This window comes from Plectropomus leopardus, chromosome 21, assembly GCF_026936395.1.
Source record: "Plectropomus leopardus strain MGB_pleo_1.0 chromosome 21, ASM2693639v1, whole genome shotgun sequence".
Classification (NCBI taxonomy): Eukaryota; Metazoa; Chordata; class Actinopteri; order Perciformes; family Serranidae; genus Plectropomus; species Plectropomus leopardus.
Window position 1 is genome coordinate 25,320,550 of NC_142196.1, and position 20,482 is coordinate 25,341,031.

The following is a 20,482-nucleotide window of genomic DNA, read 5'->3' on the forward strand; positions in this document are numbered from 1 at the left end:
ATTCATAAATAAACAGCCAAAACATAAATAAAGTTCAATTTAAAGTCACACTAAAAAGACAGGTCTTGATTTATTTATTTTTTATATAAAACTGATTTCATTAAATTGCTCTTGTATGTTTTACTGGGCAGAACTGGAAAAGATTGGGGCTGATTTTTGAAACCTCATGGATGAAGCAGTGAACTGTGTGTGACTGCAGAGGCGCAGAGGCTGATGCCATGTTCACATCATATGACCTGCATGTTAGGACAGCTCTAATAATGTGTACACATGCACATTTCTATTTTGGTTTTGATGATTTTGATGATTTTAATTTTAGTTTTGACCACTGAATCACCCTCACTGTTAATAACAGATGCAGCCACTATTTGGAGTAGCATGATGGTTGTTATCATGGGAATCCATCCCATCCATCCCTCACAACATCAACCCAGCAAAATAAAAAGCACATTTGGGCAAGGGGGGGTTAAAATTTGTTTGCATCTATAAAAAAGCTTGAAATTTTAAAAAGAAAGTTTCTATTTATCTTAAATAGTTGTTTTCGTTTTTTGCTTTCTGACATCACTTATGAGCAAGTAAAAACTATTAGAGCTTTCCGATTTCCAGATATGCAGAAATCACCACTTGAGGCTGACATTGGCAATTTTAACATGTCAGAAAGTGGCAATAATTGTAATGCATGTTGCAAACGAGGAAGGAAAATGGAGAAGAGAAGAAAATGATAGCTCTCTGACAAGATGCCAGAATGCAGGAAATAAGATTTCTGACACAAATTGAAAAACAAGACACTCCTGTATTCTGCTCGATTCATCACAAGAACAGACGAGTGGACAACAAGTGACGGAGCACGTGGCGGTTTTGAAAGAAAGCCGACTTGAGGGAACACGCTCCAAGTGGTTCATGGTGGTTCCAGCAGCATTCAAAGGCTGGCTCAGCAGACTCCCGGTAATGCTTGAGAAGAACAGCTTCTGAGCTCACAGGCCAAACTGCAGACTCACGTTAGAAAGCACAGATTGGAAGGGAAGAAGCTCAGGATGCAAATTGGAAACGAGTTTACCTGAAAGGATTGTAAAACACAGAAAAAGGCTTCAACACAGCACAAAACCTTTTTCATCAGGACACCTATTCTTCTTTAACTAACTAATTAGTGATCTGAGCCTGAAGCTACTATTTCTGCTGCCACCTGTGGATTAATTGGGTGCTACTGCCCTCTCGACAACTAAATAACTCGTAACCTTTCTCTTTGCGCTCACCATACAAAAGACGTTCAACTTTTTGTTGCTATGTTCTTTATTTGTCACCCTGGGAACATTTGTTGCATCTGCTGCCACGGCCCTGACAATTCGTAGCAACTTTGGACTGTTGCTGTAGCACCTTGTCACACTTATTAGTCACAACTTCAATTTTAAATCAATAAATCCCCCCCAGATTCAATAAAATGGAATATTATGATTCAAAAGGTAAAATTCATGGAAAAAATGACTCACAAAATTAGGAATATGGAAGATGGGTTAGAGAAAAGGTAGATTTTGGAAGATAGGAAATCAAATTACACCATTAAATTTGATCAATTTAGTGTATAAAAATGAGTACAGTATATGATCAGCAAGGATATAATAGTCATTATTTGTATTATATTGTCTGTATCTCCAACTTTTCCTTTTTTCTTCTTCTTTTTTATTGCAGATTAATGGTTATTTATGTCTTTAACTATATATTTTGAGTTTGATTTGCAATCTGAAAAGCTGTATGAAAATGGTATGGGGAAAAAATAATGTATAAAAAAGTCAAAACAAATACGCCATATTTGTATGTTTCATATATGTCACATTTAAGTTTCTAAGGAGATGCAGTATATGAGCTCATTATTAGTATTTGAGGGCACCAAGTGAACAGATACAAAACCGTAGATACATCGTTGACCGCTGCTCTAAACTCGCCACATCTGCACCTGCATCACATGAAGGAGGTCAAGATTCACTGGTAACCAAAAACATGTATATTGAGAGATGCAGATTTCGGTACACAATCGATTGTTACTCGCCTAATTCTGAACCGAGTTTCATGAAATGTGTTTTGCTATAAACATCAGAAAGTGAGCAATATAGCAGTTACTTTTTTTAAATATGATGATATAACTGGATGTTGCTTATTCAGAAGTTGGAGTCTGCATGTCCGAGTGTTTGCAAGATTACTGTTTTGTCATAGAGCTGATTAGATTGACTCCAGTTACTGATATGAACCCTACAGTTCTACCTATTTGATCGTTTCTATGGCAACAGAGTGACAACTTCTTGTCTCACAATAGCTCCACACAAGAGCACTATAAGACTTCAGTGGCATCATTTATTCAGGTGACACGGTGGCGTCAAGCAGAGTGGACTGTGTTACTTTTTTATGTCACTGTGTCTTTATTTATTATTCACTGCAACTTCAACACAATGCCTCTCACTGTGTTGCACTCAGTGTTTTGCTGTAGCTTCCCTCTTCTCTTACCAAAAAAAGTAAAAGTGAGTTTATCACAGGTGAAAGAGCATTTTGCATGTCTAAAAGTCATGTGAGCTCCGCTGTCCTTTGGATTACCTACACCTCCCTCAGCCACTCAGACTTAAGGAGCTGTCTTCTGTATGTATCTACAGTATCAACATGATGCAGACGAACCCCTGCCAAGATCAAACGAAGCATCTCTGAGCTTATATCTATATCAGACGCTCACAGATGCAAAGGATTCCAGCAGCTCTCCGCGAATCCGAGATCAAATCGTCCTAAATCTGCCTTTTTTCATTTTTCAGACCCGACACGTTTTGAAGTGTGTACGTCGCATTTTCACCGCGGTTCGACCTTGTTGCTAAAACTCGGCTCTGCACCTTTTCTGCAGGATAAGCAGAACTGTTTGACTTGTAGGATTTATGCCTCATGTAGACATGAGAAATGAATTGTCTTCTCTTGTTCTTGTCAACGCCGGGACATGCATTTTTCACGCTGATGCCCTGACAATATGCACAAACATCAATCAAGTATCATCTTCAAGCAAAAAGCAGTTACGGAAAAGGCACGTCTGCACACATTTCATGTGTTGTCACCAGAAGAAAGCCGCACAAATGGCAGAACACAGCAGAGGAAGAGTCAAACATGCTGTAGATTTAGCTGTAAATGAGCACCAGAGGGCAGAGCAGCATGCTTTTTTCTTTTATTCCACCTCACTGCTTCAGCTGATGCACAGTAGGCAGGAGTGTTGAGATATGCCTGGTTAAGAGAAAATTGCCAATGAGTTTAAGCTAATGAAGTGCTAAACATGCTTTGCAGAGACAAAATAAGGATTTGCTAAAGCCACAACCTTTTTATCCCAATGTAAATTAAAAATAAAACTGCATTCTGTGCAATTCATTAAAAATAAATTAAAGAAATAAACAGCCACTCCATCAATCATCTTCAAATCAGTATTTTTTAAGCAATTTCGCTCTCTGCTGCCATCTTTAAATGTTGATAACAGTAGGCTCACTAAACATGTTTTGATTCAGTACATTTCTGCGTAGGGGGAGGGGAGTCAACTCCACTGGGTAATACAGTATTCATTATCCCCAATTCAGCGCTCCATGGATGTGCTTTGTGTGCGTCGGGTGAACCTCAGGTTGAAATGTGTAATCTGTCTTAACATAGGTTCCCCACTTAAGACGCCAGAATTGCAAAAAAAAATTAATCCCTCACCAGATGACACACACTGCCGCACAAAGTGAGATTTATTTATGACTAATGTAATATGACTAAGAGATCACTGAGTTTAAACATGGGTTTATTGACTCGGCTGGTCTTTGAACAAAGAAAACAAAAGAAAACAAAGTGATGGCAGATCAAAAAGAAAAGATCTAAAAGTAGATCTAGAATTTTGCAGACGGGTTGCTTGCTGCAGTTCTGCCCTACAGAACAAAATTGAGTGACAGCAAGAATCTCTTTTACCACATAAAAATATTGCACCATAGAAATGTGTTATTTTGAGGGGGTGGGGGGGTTACAGCATATAAAATTGGCAAGAACTAAAAAGTAAGAACAAACTGCATTAAAGCTAGTTAGGATTAGCTGGTGTGATAACTTTAAGTAAAGCTAAATAACCATGGAGGTTTGCAGAGAACTGGATACAGAATTGAAGGTGGACCCTGTTTAAGAGTTGATGAGTTGAGCATGAGGCTAAAAAAAGCTGGATATGGAGTTACCCGAGTCTTCACATCGGGCCCATAGAGCAGGCGCACTACAAATTTTTACCAAGCTGCAACCTCTGAAGCTGGAAAAAAATAATGCAATTTTTTTGAGCGTCCCACCCTCTGTTAAATTACTACTTTGACCATCTAGTTTTGATCCATTTGGTCCAGTAACATTTTAAAGATCTACAAGAGCCACATGATCAAATCATTTTATCTCCATTAAAGTTAGCAGAGGGCTAAACTGGATGTTAGCCGCCAGGCTGGCAAGTTTCCACCAGATGATGCAGGTAATTTTTTATTTGGAAAGTTAAACTTTTTTTACTTCAAGAGCGGGCCCCCACCTCCAGTGCTATTTTTCTTTATATATGTATTCTTTTTTTTTTTTTGCGCCAAAGTACCAAACACAAGTTTTCAAAACCACAGTTTTAATTAATTATTGAACACATTTATTACTCATTCATTCAAATGGACAAGAAAACTGAAGAAGCATCTACAAGCTAGCTAGAAAGCTGATTAACCCACTTTTTCCTAATTCCTATTTTTGAAAAAGATCATGTGATACTCCAACATCTCGGTTATAACGTTTATCATACCAGCTTCATAAGGCAGTAGCTAAAGCTTATTATAATGAAGAAAATACTAAACAGATAAATAAATAGCCTGACTTAGTTATTTATTTTGCAACCTCTGACTCTTGAGGAAATCCATATGTTTTGATGTGGTCAAATGACATTTAAAATCACTTTTTAATGTATTTTTAAAAATTGCTTATTAAACAAGCTCATTAGCTTCAATGGAAAAGAAAGCCAAAGAGGAATATTTTGTCCATATAGGCTGCTTTACTTACATCAGATTGTCTAGAGTGCAGTTTTCAAATATTATTTCAGGTTTGTTGTAAAGTCTGTAACAGTAATTAATTATTTATTAAGAGCATTCAAACTTCAGACCATTTTTTTCTAAACTTCACTGCTGCTAGTTAACGGCAATCTGCCTCACACAGGTTGATCTGAAGCAAACTATGTCCATAAAGTTTCTCAAATACAGGGGAAGTAGACAGCTTTTCTTTATCGCAGTCATATGTTGTGATTTAAACTGACAAGACAGTGTATTTGTACATTCTTGACCATACAACTATTCCCTCATAAGAAGACACAAATGGCTTCCCAGCTAAGCCAACTTAGTGGGTGTTTGGAGCGCTTCGAAGGAGATGGAGGGATTTAAGAGGAGAAAAAAAGAAAATGGAAAAACCCAGGTAGATGGACAGACAAGAAAGTAGCGAAGGGAGGAAGTAGAGGAGGAGATGGAGGGTGGCTGGTGCCTACAGGGATTGATGCTGTGTGAAGGTGACCTGGGATTACTCCGGTCCTATTCCACAATCTCATCCTGGTATCTGAAACTCATCGCCCAGTGGAATGAGCTCAGCTGTCCACATCCCTAAGTAAGTCTTCAGCTGAACCCCCAATCTGCCCGGAGCAAGATTGTAAGCCGGGCTGGAGGATATTCTCTTTTTCTCCAACAGACAATGCCACTGGATGTTAGTTTGCAGTAGATTTGGATGATGACATTCGGTCCGAGAAGATTCCCTGCACAAATAATGATGACTTTTTACCGCTTCCAATCCATGCAGTGCTCAAATCATTATCAATGAAAAAAACCCTGCAGATGAAGGTTATGTTAATGAGCACATGCAACTTGAACAGTTCGATAAAAATATATTCAACAATTCTCAACGCCATCAAATTGCCAGTTCGCTGATGTCACAATGAAGATACAACGGTGTAGCAGAGGAATGGAAGGAAGGGAAAGGAAAGGAAAAGGAGGAAAGCAGGAAAGGAAATGAGAAAAAAAATGTGTATGTGTCTTTTGTCTGTTTTCCCTTGTTTTTGTTTTCTTTCTTTTTTACTTTATTTTTGTTTATTTTTTAAGTATCTTTATGTTAATTATTGATGTTTTTGGGTTTTTTTTGGTCTTTACTCTTATTTAATCCAACATCACCGCTTTGTTGACTTTGTATTTAGTTATATGCATGCACTAAATGGTTAATTAAGGGTTTAAAAAGGGGGTGGGGATAACATATACAAAGCGGAAAATTGTGTTGCTAATTGTTATTTTACATATATTTTTGCAAATTTAAAGTGTTATTATTACAATTTCTACGTACAAATACCTGGCAGTTGCACCAGAATACACTGAAAGTGTTTCTGTTCTGTAAATGTTTATACATTTTAGTAAGGTACCCCTGTCACAGGAAATATCTATAGGCCCACATTCACAGCCAGCTGGTGGGACTGTCCAGTAGACTCTGTACGGCCAATGAAAGACATGTTTGAACATAGATTCATAAGAGTCTTTTATGTATTATGTGTAATTTAGTGAACTTTTTAGCCATTTTTTTTGTTATATTTACTATTTTGGTTTAGTCTTACTGCTCTCATCAACCTCATTTCCAGCAGCCCAACTTTTTTTTTTCACCAAACAAGCTCTGATAAGCCGACTGTACTACAGAGATGTGGACTTAAGACACATTATTTGGACTTGAGCCTGACTTGAGTCACAAATCCGATGAGGGTAGATAAAAACATCCATAAATACTTGCAACTCAACCTGGATTTTAAAAACAGTGGCTCGTGAATTCAATTGGATTTGAGCCTTTTGACTTGGAAATACTTCCCCAAAAGCAAGTTTGGGGAGAGAAACTTAAAAACATTATTTAGATAAAAGCTGAGATAAATACAAGTAAGCGCAGAAACATACTGAATTTTGCTATTTTTAAGAGAAATTTTTATTTCAATTGTTTGAAAAAATATTTAGTGATTGATTTGATCTTTTATATATTTTATTCTACTCTTTTACTGTAAATTTGTTTAATTTTGTATGTTTTGTATTTATATGCAGAGCAGCAACTAACTTCTGCCCCCAAGTGGCCAAAAAGATCCATGCATCTTTAACAATATTCAGTGATTCTTTATTGTGCTATAGCTTATGGATTACAGATGAGTCTTTCTGCCTACCTTGTGAGTTTTAAAATCAGGTTTTCATTCCAAATAAAGTGCAAATAGGTGTAGCCTATGTAACAAGTCCCTCTTTCGGTTGGCTTATTGGTGCCTGTTGCTTCTCTCTTTTTCTAAACTCTCTTTCTTTGCTCTGGAGTTGAGCTGCCATGCTGTGCCAAAGTAATTACCACCAATTTTATTGTGTGGCAATAATAATAAAGTATCAAGTATGAAGTCATCACAGAAAAAAACTACCAAAAAGTGAAATATAGTCATCCCAAAGTAAATCAGTCAGGCTGTAAAACCTTTCAACTGTCACTGTGGTATTAATGATCTCCAACTTTACACTTGATCAAAAAGAAGTGGGAAGATTCTCAAAACCCTTTCTTTTCTTTTTTGAGTTTGTCTGAAAAAATCAAAACCAGAATTGATGATAAATGCATTTCATGAGTCATTAAACCGAGGAATTTTGAAGATTATGAGGTGATTGCATTGGTGTTAATTAATTCTTTTAGTTACAAGGCTATTTGATCTTAACATGAAAACCCAAAGTGTGTCATGAATTCCTTTCAATTAAATATCTTTATTTAAACTACTTAATCTATACTAGCAGAGCCATCTATCAAATCTGCCTCCTTTCAAGGTTGTGCCTGCCGTCTCACACCGCTAGTCACTGATTGCAAATCTCTCAAACACCTTTAACTAAATGTTAGACCGCCCAGTGCAGACCAGTTCAAAGTGGTCCAGCGGTTATGGCTTCACCTCTTGGATAGAAATGACACCATGTGCTCATCAGCATTTGTCAAAGTGTCCTTGAGTAACATGCCAAACTGCAACTTGCCGACTCATCATAACCCAGTGAGGATAACACCATCAGCTACTCTCTGAAAATAACCTTCCAAAAGTTAGACACCCATGCACTCTGACAAAAAAAAAAAATCATGATTTAATCCTTCAACAATACAGCCTGTCCTATTTAAGAATAGCTCCTCTAACTCGCACCAGCTGTCAGTCACTCTGGATTGGAGCATCAACTTAATGTGTAAATAAAATGAGAAATCAACAGATGTGATAGTAAGATACAAATATAATTGCTTCCTTGAGATTGCCTGCAGGAACTGTGTGAACCCTTGTTGGTTTCTGCTTGTCAAAAATAAACTTTAAGAATCAAAAGAGTTCCCATACATAATAAAAAAAAACATGTTAATCATGCTGTTAATTAGTTGGAGTTTTGTGTTTCTGTGTTCTGGTAAAATGTCATCACGCACACAAACATATACTGGCCCCCAAAAAAAGAGCATTGTTGGTAATTGCAATCAAATTTGGTTGGAGTTAATGAGATCTATCCCACAGTCACTCAAAAATAAAATGCAAATGCAAATGTATTTATGAAACCAGATTGTTTTGTTGAGCTCGGCATGATAAAACTCTCATGGCTGCAGCGTGCATCCATCAGTCACGCTTTCTGGCAAACCAGAAAAAGAGAAGAAATGGGAAAACAACGGCAGGTAGCTGGAGAGAGCCAGAACTGATGGAAGAACGGGGAGATTGAGAAAGAGGGAGACAGAGTATTAGAAGAAAGAGAAAAGAGTCTGGGAGGGAGGTGCTGAATAGACGGGGGCTGAGCCGGAGTCAAAGACATGGTAGAAACTGGGGAGAGCGAGGATTTACATTTCATTTGAATGGGATGATGAGCCGCGCACGGAGGCAGGGAGATGGGACGGCAGAGCTCCCGCGGCCCTGCGGTGGAGCCGCATTCAACATAAATACTTTGCCGTTTCAAACCCATCAATTCAAGGGGACACGCTCATCATGTGCTTGTTTTTCACTCTGTTCTGTCTCTCTTCTGCTCTCCGTGCTATAATTGCTTTGCTTATGCGCAGGCACACGGGTGATATATGGAGTCTGCCTGCGCGCCAAAACATGCTCGCAGCACTACTCCTCCTTGTATGTGTGTGCTGCATGTGTGCGTGTGTGTTTGTTAAAGCTTAAGGGCAGCTTTAATTAAAAAACAACTTCTTATTGTAATAGCTTTCTTGTTGTAAGCTGCAGCCTTCTCGTGGTTGAGTCTTGATTAATGAGATTATCACACGGTCAACCCCTCTTTGGTCCCACTCCCAAAGAATCAGCAGTGAATAAACCGCAGAGCAGGAAAAAAGAGCAAAACAAAAGAGCCTCACAGAGCCTCTGGACAAAACACAACTTTGTATCTCATAGATTCCTGTCAGTGCTGCAGCCCAATGGCCAGAAAGGGCCTACATTTCTGCACACTGCAAATATGTGCCATTTGTACAAGTTATGTAAGGGATACATTTAAAGTTTACAGTTCTCAGCTGATGCCGTCCAGTAGCAAATCATACAGCCACACAAGGTGCCTTTAGGTGTCAAAAACAGCGGTATTGACGACATTGGAATGAGAATGGGCTGTAATATACTGCAACTTTACATGGCCCTATCTTGGCAGGATGTATAGCCACATCTGCAGTGATATATGAGTAAAAACAACTGCTCTCATGGCTCTGTTCTGGTGGGAAACACAACAGTCACTACTGGTAGGCGTCTTGACTAGGTGTCATGCCATCCACCATGCCCTTCACCTTTCAGATGACAAAGTCATGCCTTTATTCTTACAACAGTGAATCTCATCTTTGCAACCAATGTGAAGGACTTTTGAAGAGAAAGTTAATGTGTTACACCGAAGCAAGGTCATAACGCACAGGCATGATCCGATTTTTGAGTGCTGTAACTACACTGAACTGGTTGTTTCTTTTGAAAAGGCTATCTGCTCCACTTATTACGAGTCACTCTCAGGTATGTAAAGGTTGTAAAATTGACTTGCATCACACGGTGAATAAAACGCTAAGTTGAAAACAGCTTTAGGAAAAATGCCTCCTTGTATGTTCCCTTGCATCATGATAGATCTCTTGTGGCAAGGTCACCTGCACTTCGTTCAAAAAAAAATGGCGTTTTAGAATTAAACATCCTGCTGGCAGGTTACTTCTTCTCAACGAATAGAAAAGGAGACAACCCTGGGCATGACCTGAGGTCTGTTTCCAAATGTGAGATCAGGAATTTCAAGCAAAGTAGTAATGGAGTATCGATGAATGGCAGCCAGAGTAAAAAAGTTATATTTTCACTTCAATCTTAAGACTTGAGACCTGCTCCCGACTTGCAAAACACTGACTTGCCACCACCACTGCTGCTTTGCATTAACTCATGCATACATATCCGCATGCCTTATGTTTTTTAATTGGAGTTACTGAAATTTATTACAGGAGTAAAAATTGGTCTCAGTGTGACTTCTGTTTCAATTTGCTCTCGCACTTGTACATCTCTGACAACTTAAAATCAAATAAACCACTACGAATTTAATAAAAAGTTCTCTTCTGTTGATGCAGCTCCAACACAAAATCAGACAGCAGATGCTACAACAAAAATATTAACATTAGAAACATCAGGCGATGCACCATGGATCATAGAAATATTGAATCATGAAACCTAGTAGATAGTGTTTTTGGAGATGACTTGTTTAGTTTTACAACAGTTTTTATTTTTTTTTCTGTCATGGATCCAAATAAAAAGAATCCACTGTTAGGTTTCAAAAAACTACTCTTTGAGATTTTATAGTACTAATACATTATTTCTAAGAACAAGGGCTTTCCATTTCCAGGGACTAAATTGTTTCTATCTCCACATATTGAAGGGACCGTAAGTGTCTTTTTTTTGTTAGAATAAGTGTTAAATTGCTCTACATTCTGAAAGAAAAAGCATTGTCTGATAGCCCGTTCCCACTTAAACCAATCAGCAAAGGGAGTTCTACAAAGCGGTGATCCTCTGTGAGTGTTCATGGCTCTGGCAGCAGAGCTACAATGTGACTGACAATGGTGGAACAGGCATTATTGCAGCGCTCCCGGGAACGGCTTATACCACCAAATATGCAAAGACAGAAAGGACAAAAGAAAAATGCCAGAAAAAAAACTAAATAAACAAGGGTCATTTCAAGTTTCGAAGCAGTTGAAAAGAACTACATTCGATCAAGGGCTTTTTTTTGGTTTGCAATCAATTAGAATAGTAAAGTGACAGAAGTCAGCCAGCAGTTGGTTTTAAGATGCACTTATGCACAACCTACAAGTCAAGAATTTGTTGTGGGCTATTTCCACTGTCTAAACAGATGGTAGCTTTTGTTAAAATTTTGTTTAGTCTGCTGTTTACACAGCTAATGGGTCTTTAAAACTGGTGGTTGCCAGTGCTAAATTAGCTCATGTGTTGTCAACGTTCCTCATATGCTGGGACAGGTCCTGCTCTGAAATATGAGCCAAAAAAGTACCCAAAAATGGTATTCTAAAGCTACAATCGTGCCTGATTTTTGCAGTGCTGACACAATAACAAGAGGTGTTCTTAGTTACACCTGCACTGGATTCTCAAGATTGCGCAGGATCATGTGATAAACCTTTTTGTCAGTTTTCAAGTAATTTGTGTCTGAACCACCAGTGCCGTGGATCGATCAGCATCTGGTGAGGAGCTACTGCCATCTGGTTTAGATGCGTGTGATGAAATTGAGAAGCAAATCTTTCATACAAACGACAATGACGACTCCCAAAGAGGTAAGTGCAGATGCTCCAATAGCACAAGTTTTGTCAGATCTTAACTGACATTGCCCGTCTGCGTATCATGCTGCCGCGGCAGGTGCTGTCTGGCGACATGTCATACAACTGCAAAAAGTGGCTTTTGGTGTGGAGATTTTAAGCTGAAATTACTGCAAAAGCGGCATGATTTGCAGCCCGTTCTCACTCTTGTAAAATAGCATCTCTATGTCAATGGTTTTGGTGTAACCACCTTCAACATCCAACCGGAACGCGGCTAAACAGCTACAGATGAGATTGTACTCTGTCAGAAGGCATCAGGGACGTCCACATGCACAAAGCTCTGAAGGAGAGCGTCAGGTAATGATGTTGCCAGTAACTACGTAATACTGGTAGTGCATATAGGGTGGGCGGGTGGGGAGGTGGATGTGTCTCGCAAACAACAGACTTTCATGTGGGTCTGGAGTTGGTTGTGTGTGTGTGTGTGTGTGTGTGTGTGTGTGTGTGTGTGTGTGTGTTTCTTCTACACCTGACCATGTGCCTCTTTTGCCTAAATCTGTGACTTTGATGCCTAATCCCAACCACCATGACAGTAAACGTTGTTGTGTAAACATAAAGACCATGCTGCTTTCTGCATGACATCGCAGTAATGGGCTACATCATCCCACCACGTGCATCTGTTGACATCAACATAACAGCATCCCGGAGGGTAGACAGCTGATGCAGAAGGATATCAAAACGATAGAGCGGCACCATGTGACGAGTGCGGAGCGAGAACGTGTTTGCATTTGTCGACTTCAGAAAGAGAACAAGCTGCTGCTTCATATCTATCAGTCTTTCTTTGGTTAACAAAGGCACATTGTGCATCTTGAAAAATCATCTTATTTTATTATGAACAATGACTGTGTTAGTGCAGACTTTTGACAAAGGACAGTTAAAAATTATTTTAGAATTTTTTCAGTGTAACCGCTCACAACTTTCCTGGGCTATTGGTTTGTCACAAAGAACCTTTGGAGTAAATAAACAAAGCTTCCAAAAACTGTCCAATGAGGTATTTTACTTTTAATATCACCACCATTTCAGGACCCTGACTCAAGGTATTTCCATTTACTCTATCTGACAAAGGAAATTAAAACCTGTCACGATTAAGGAATGGTGTCTTTTGAAAAGCCTTCACCTCACATTTCCCCTCATGCTGAGCCACATAAATTAATTAGATCAATGGCCAGTCAGAGAGAACAAACGGAAAATGCTTTGTATAAATGAGTTTATTGAAATGGAACAGGATCTGTTTTTTTCTCTCGCTCCAGCTGAAGTCACTTTATCATATTTAAAGGAAGGGGCCAAGTCACATTCAAATTTTCTTCTTTATACTTCAATCTCTGGGCAATGAAAGCCACGGTCCCCATGAAAGACCAGCGCACCAGGGTGCCCAATGCCATGAAATATTTTTAAAAGCAGTCCCTTTCCTTTCCATGCCCCCGAAACCTACAAAGGTTTTGTCAGCTGACTGCCCCAAGACCTGTTCCAGTTCCTCTTCTTTTGCCCTAAGATACATCAAGACGATATGCTTCCAAACTGCTCTAATTTTTAAGACATGCTTGTGTGCTTATGGAGCAATCAGTGTTGGGGGAAGTAGTCTCAAAGCTCCAGTGAAGAAAAGACCCAGTGAGTGTACTATACAGGTCAACACAGCCACAGCCAAAACACAAATCCAGTTACCAGTAAATTCCATGTAGGGAGCATGGAAAGTCAGTGTTTCGTGACCAACACATGACATTTACTGGTGAAAATGTGAGGTTCATGGTGAGTGGGCTGCACGCGAGCAGGGATCACCACATGAATGCCACACACTCGCACCAAATAACACATTATCTTTCTAATCAAGGCTCGGGGGGTTTTATCACAGATTACCGAGCTTGCATTCAGGGGTGGATTCATTCGACTGCCACCGGTTTCTCTCATGGAAATCCCACCTGGAGACAGCAGGTAAGTTTAGCCTCGCTCACAGTTAATTAAAAGGGTTTTGTGGCTTCAAATTGTTAATCAGTGTGTGTTCCCAGAGGTGGAGGAGATTTACCGTGGAACTCATGACTGCAATTTCATCTCCGAGTGAAATGTATGAGTCTTAAAATCTTATTAGTATTTAGTTATCTCACTCAACCTTTTTCTATAGTCAAGGCAATGTTCAAAGTCCCCCTCCAGACAGGCTTTTAAAGTGTACTCGTACTTATATTATTACTTTAACAAGGTTTTTCAACATAAAACCTAAAAAGGTACAAGAAGCAGATCTACTCTTCCTCCTACACTGTTTTTTGTTCAACAAAATCAGTGACATACATATCAGAGTGGTAAGTGTAGTTAGCAACTTAGCAACTGGCAGTGGCTGACACACTGTCAGTGGTTGTAAAACACATAATAATATCTGGTACAAAAGGGTTTTTGATAGATATTGAAAGGAAGCTTAAGGTTCTGCTTTACACCAAAAAATTGCATACTCTACCACAGCGATCTTCAATTAGTGGGCCTGCGGGCCTACCAAAGCTTCCCAACAGACCCGCAGAATATGAACAAATCCATTAAAATTATAGTGGAAAACATACATTCTGGTATTTCAACACATCCCAAGTCCTCACGTGTTGCCGCTTTGAAGCAGACTTCCACGTCTACATATAATGCCCAGCTATCTGGGAAGACCCCACTATGGTCAACAAAGGTACACAAAAGCACATGGTTATGTTAAGACAACAAAAGTGAGAACCAATGCCGAGACTTCAACAAATGCACATGCTGGCACTGATGGTTAGGTTTCAGCCAAAGAAGCACATGGTACAGTGTAGGCGAAAAACATCACATTCAGACAGGCAGCGAACACTGGACTCCCGCATGAAAGTTCAGGGTTTGTTTGATTAATCTACAGCCCCTCCTGCCTGCCCACCCGCCCTATACAGACTGTCATGCTCCTAATATTATGTTGTCACTGGCAGAGTTTCAACCTGACGCTGTCCAGCGGCTTATCCTGCAGATGCAACAGTTACATCTGACCGCGTTCTCAACTGATGCCAACCAACCATGTAACATGCTGCCGCTGCGTACAGCTGTTTGGCTGTGTTCTCAGCTGAGGACTTCCAGCGGCGCATCATGCAGACGCAAAAAGTGGCTTTGGGTGTCATGATCTTACACCAAAAGCACTGCAAAAGCAGCGGTATTTGATGTTTTTGGAATGTAAACGGGCTGGGTATTTACATTTCAGGCATTTGTTTGGTGTTTCTTTGCCGGTGTCGCGTCAAAGTCTGTCCTGTCATTGATATGCGTTTCCTGTATTAGACAGCATTTGGCTTCACCTCATCTCGCTTGCCTGGGGTATGTTTGGATCTCAGATTTTAGGAAAGTGCACAATCATTGCCCCTTTAGGAGTGTGAAAACAACTCTAGTGACAAAATTTGCACAGATACAAGTCAGTGTCATCAAGGTCAGATATTTCAGCGGACATAAATAGAAGAAAAACACATTTTGAGTGTGGGGGGACTTTAAATACTACCAAAAAAATGAAATTTGTTGTGTTATCTTATGAAATCTGCAGTTTTCCTCCTGTGTGACACAGCAGTTTACGTTTATATTGCAGTCTTTTAGGCCTCAGCATTAAAGCTCTCCTAATGCCCGCCGTCTCCCTGACATTTATTTTTCTGAGGCCACTTTCAGTGCTTGGAATTTTTCCACTTTTGTTATCCTTTTTGTCAAGTTTGGAGTCAAAGTTAACCAAAAGGAAGCTGCAGTGAAATGCCGAGAGGTGAGAGGCCCAACCTTTAGACATTTGCAGAGGTAATCAATCAGGTTGACAGTTGTTCCCGAGAACACAGCTCGGGTTGCCTGATGCTTGTAAAACGCTGCCACACTGTGCCGTGTACGGAAGGCAGAGCTCTCATAAAAGTAATTAGTTGCAAAACTTCATCATAGAAAAGACCAATTAAGAAAAAGGGTCAAAACATGAGGTCACATCGAGGCCTCGCTGCTTCATTAAGAGCTCCAGGAACAGAAGTGCACTTTTATGTGTTATTAGTTTAGCTGAGTAGGTTGTTATGGTCATTATCAACATGCCATAAATCAGCCCGGGTTACATACAGGGAGGCTATAGACTCGGGAACAATTAAACTAACAAATGCATCATAATGGACAATAATACGTCTGTGTCCAGCGTGGCCACCTGACAGCGGTGAGTGGGAAGGCTCCAGGATGCGCCCACTCTTATTAAAAAGGGAAATAAACAGACACTGTCCTCCTGGATTCAAGACACAAGCTTAAAAGAGTTTGTCAAAAGTGTCATCCACAGCTCAGACATGTTTTCTATTATATTTTCGATTCAACTGGAGGGTCTTCAGGGAGCTGATTGACAGACAATTGACTGACAAGGGTTTTGAGAGCTTTTTCACTCCTGGAGATTCTGATATGGAGTTTGTGGAATTTTTCTATCAAAGCTGTTTGTTGTTGTTTTTTTATTAAATAATAGTTTGGAAAGAATTGTTGACACCTCTAAGAAAAACGTAAATGTTTTCTTTCTGAGAGTTTGATAAGATCAATATTGATCTTATGTTTATATATTAGGTACTATGCTGGAAAAACAAGCCAAGCTTAGCGTACACAAATTACTGCAGAAACAGATGAATAGCATAAAACTTCTAACTAATCTAACTAATGATATTACCATGGTACTTCCCCAGTTGATTACTTACATTAACTCAATCTATTTTTTTAATAACAAGTTTTCAGAAATTGTATTTTTAAAAATACAAACGACGCATTATGTAATTCTGAATATAAATGTGAATCTTTCATATGCAGTTGATTTGTTATTCATGTTTTAATTTGCAATTTCATGTTGTAACAATTCTTTGGTTAAGTGAGGTTTAAGCACAAAAACATTTGGTTAGGAAAAGAGCTTGGTTTGGCAAAAAAATAGCTGGTTTGATCATGTTTGGTTATGTGTTAAAAAATACCCAATTTTATTGCAACAAAACAGCTGGAAATGTTGCTACATGTCATTAAAAAACCTGGTTTTGTGGCAAAAAACAGCAGGAAACGTCACTTAAAAATCCCCTGTATTGCCACAACAAACAGCTGGAAATGTCCCAACATGCTGTTGAAATATACCCAGCAGCAGAAACAAGCACAGCAGAAATCGCCCCGACATGCTGTCAAAGATAACCAGTTTTGTCTCAAAAAGCACAGTGGGAAATGTCCCGACATGTCATTAAAAACTACCTGATTTTGTTATGACAAAAAAACTGGAATTGTGCAGATGGGCCATTAAAAGTACTGGGTTTCGTTGAAACAAACATGGCTGGAAATGACCTGACATGTTAAAAAAATTACCCGGTTTTGTCATAACAAACATCTGGCATTGCTTAAATGAGTCTTAGATAAAATACCCACTTTTGTTGCAAAGAACACAGCTGGAAACGTCCCAACATGTTGTTAAAAAAATTACCCGGTTTTGTCAGAACAAACACCTGGAATTGTCCGGATGGGTCATTTTTTTTGCAACAAACAGCTGGAAATGTACAAACATGTCATTAAAAAGTACCCTGTAATGTCACAAGAAAAGCCGGAAATCTCCAGATGTGTGTTTTAAAAAACACTCAGTTTTATCAGAAAGAAACAGGGCTGGAAATGTCCCTAAGTGTCAAAAGAAAATACCCCGTTTTGTTGTTATGTTGGTCTCAAACTGCGATCTGCTGCTTTCGTCTGCTTGGCGGATGTCTGGATAAGGCGTCATACCTTCCACCATCCCCTCCTCCTGTGACTAAGCTCATACATCTGTATTCAGAACTACAGTACATCACTTTACAAATGTTGATATAATACAAAGGAAACATACAAATGTAATGTATCTGTAGTTTGCAGAAACATAACATTTTCTTCTGAATGGGGCTGTTGTGAAGGGACTAAACAAAGTAAATACAACATGTTACTTACTGAGCTTTTGAGGTATTAGTGGGTGTATGTTTTTAACTTTAAGGCGCACTAGGCCAGCTGTTCCCTCCTGCCTCCACTTATTCAAATCTAACCTAATCGCACTTTTAGGTTCAGCTCCGCACTTAACACACACAGAGTCTCATTGATCTCCTCATCCAACTCTCTAAAAGAAAGCGAACGTTCAGAAAACAGGTTGGCTACAGTCCAAAAGAAGAAGGCAAACATGAGCAGCTTCACAGAAGAGAACAAGGACAGGAACACTGCGGCTGTGTTGGTAGACGATGTGGAAGCTGGCAGTGGGAGGGAGGCGGCTATATATCCACACTGGGGTTGATGAGTAACAGGTGTGCACGTGGGTGTGGAAATCCGGTGGCTGGGAGAAGCAGGAAAGTCTGAGGGCATCTAAAGAGGTGTTTTTCTACAAATTGTTGTTTTATTCACCTCACACAAAACTGTGTACATGCACTCACATGCCCACACTCAACACGGACATATACGACACACTCCAGGACACGTACCACTACCTGTTTTTGTGCTTAAAACTGAATGTAAACATCACTTTGTTTACTATAGTACTCCAAAAGCCCTCGAAAAGGGATTCTCATCTCGCTTTGCTTGAGGGCCACTTTTACAAAATGACAGTAGGCAGCAGCAGCCCCATACATGTTTCTAAAAGTTCTAATGAACTATCTGGACATTTCTGACATCCATACGCATAACTGAATCGATATCGAAGCAAATGGATCAATATCAAATTGAATCAAAATCAAAACGAATCATCGCCCAAAGAATCAAAATTGAATTGAATTGTGAAGTTCTTGACAATACCCAGCCCTAATTATTAGAAGTAAAACTTTTAAAAAATGTTTAATTTTATTTCATCTCAGTGCCCTCAGTGACATTTTTATCATCTTAAAACTAGAAGAACTAAGTATGAACACCCAAACCACTGCTTTTACAAATATAGTTGTATATTTGAACCCTGTAGTGTTGAGGGATTTTGATGTTGATTATAACATAATCTTTGAAGCCAAAGCTTATTATTTTTTGGAAGCTTCTCAAAACCACAAAAACATGCAGGAATGATCAAATCCCTCTCTCCCACTGCAACCACTTCTAGACATTTTCCTACTGTTGTGTGTGCTGATTGGTGGCTGATTATTTTGACTGAGACAACAAAATAAAGAGCTCATAAGGCACTTCGCTGTTTGGTATCTAGGGGAACTAAATAATGATTTGGTGGTAGAAGTGAGTTCTCAAACAAAAAGAAGAAAATGTCAAATGATGTCTAAGTTACAAGTCAAAGCTATTGAGGGCAATGTTGCATTGACACTTACTGATTTAAGCATCTGCATTCAATGTCTATATATATAAAGCAATCAGAGAGAAACTTGTAGAAGCTTTGAGGAAAATATATGTTGTAGCAAAAGATAGGAAGAAGGGCATTGGGCAAAAACCCCATAATAAACTTTGAGCATACTTGATTCAAGTGGGCTTAAAGAACACTCGACCTCTGCACCTCCTCCTGGCTCTGTTTTCAGGCTTTAGAAAATCTGACCCATGACGGGAGATTGTGGCCAATAACAGGTCACGTCAGAGTGCGTTCCTAATAGCTCTGTAAGTGCAGAAGAGCATGTACATCCTTTCAATGAAAGTCTAATTCAATGACGGAGAATCCTGCTGAGAACGTTTCAATTTCAGCATTAGCAGCAACTGCCAACACTGCAAAGCAACCCAAAAAGAGAAAGAAAGACTCATCGAAAAGAGAGTCTAAAAGAGAGCTCAACACGTCCCCATCCCAAGTCATAAGCTGCTCTGCAATGGACTTCTGTGTCCACATATTACGCTCTATGTATCCTATCCGTCTTCACTCCAAAGGTGTCACGTGGTCACGGTCAGTCAGTGACCGTCAGCGTCAAGCAATGACGTTTTTGGTATCTTGCCACATTAACCTATGACATTCGGAGTTCAGATTGAGAATGGGTTTGGTAACCACGTAATAAAAGGAGTTTGAATGTCCTCATAGGGTAGGTGGGTGGGGAAGTGGACGTGTCCGACAAACAACAGACTTTTCATGCAGGAGTCCAGAGTTCACATCTCGTGTGGATGGATGTGTGTGTGTGTGTGTGTGTGTTTTCTACACCTTACCAAAACCTAGCCATCTTGGTGACTTTGGTGCCTAATCCCAACCATCGTGACAGTCCACGCTGTTATGTGAACAAAGATACCGTACCGCTTCTTCCCACCACACGTGCATTTGTTGATATCACTGTAGCGGCATCAAGGAACGTCATAGATTGATGCGGAAGGCCACTGACCAACCATCACCATGTGACGTGTCCAGAGTGAGAACGTGTTGGCCAAGATTACGCTGCATGTTATGTTTAGGCAAAAAAAGCACATGGCAACCAACGCCGAGACGTCAAAAAAAAAAACATGCTGGCACAGATGGTTTGGATTAGGCAGGAGAGGCACATGGTGAGGTGTAGCAAATAAAACAGGACCCCACACGAAAGTTTGGGGTTTTTTTTATCCATCCAGTGTCCCTCCCACCTGCCCTACAGGGACCTTTGTGCTCCTTATATTAAGTTTTACCAACAGTGTTTCATATTGACTCCGTCCTGCAGTGTATCTTGTGGCGGCAGCAGGTGACTTCCAGCCGTCCGCCAGCGTATATTAACACCGTGAGCGGATCTGTCTGGTCACATCTTCAGCTGACGCCATCCAGTGGTGT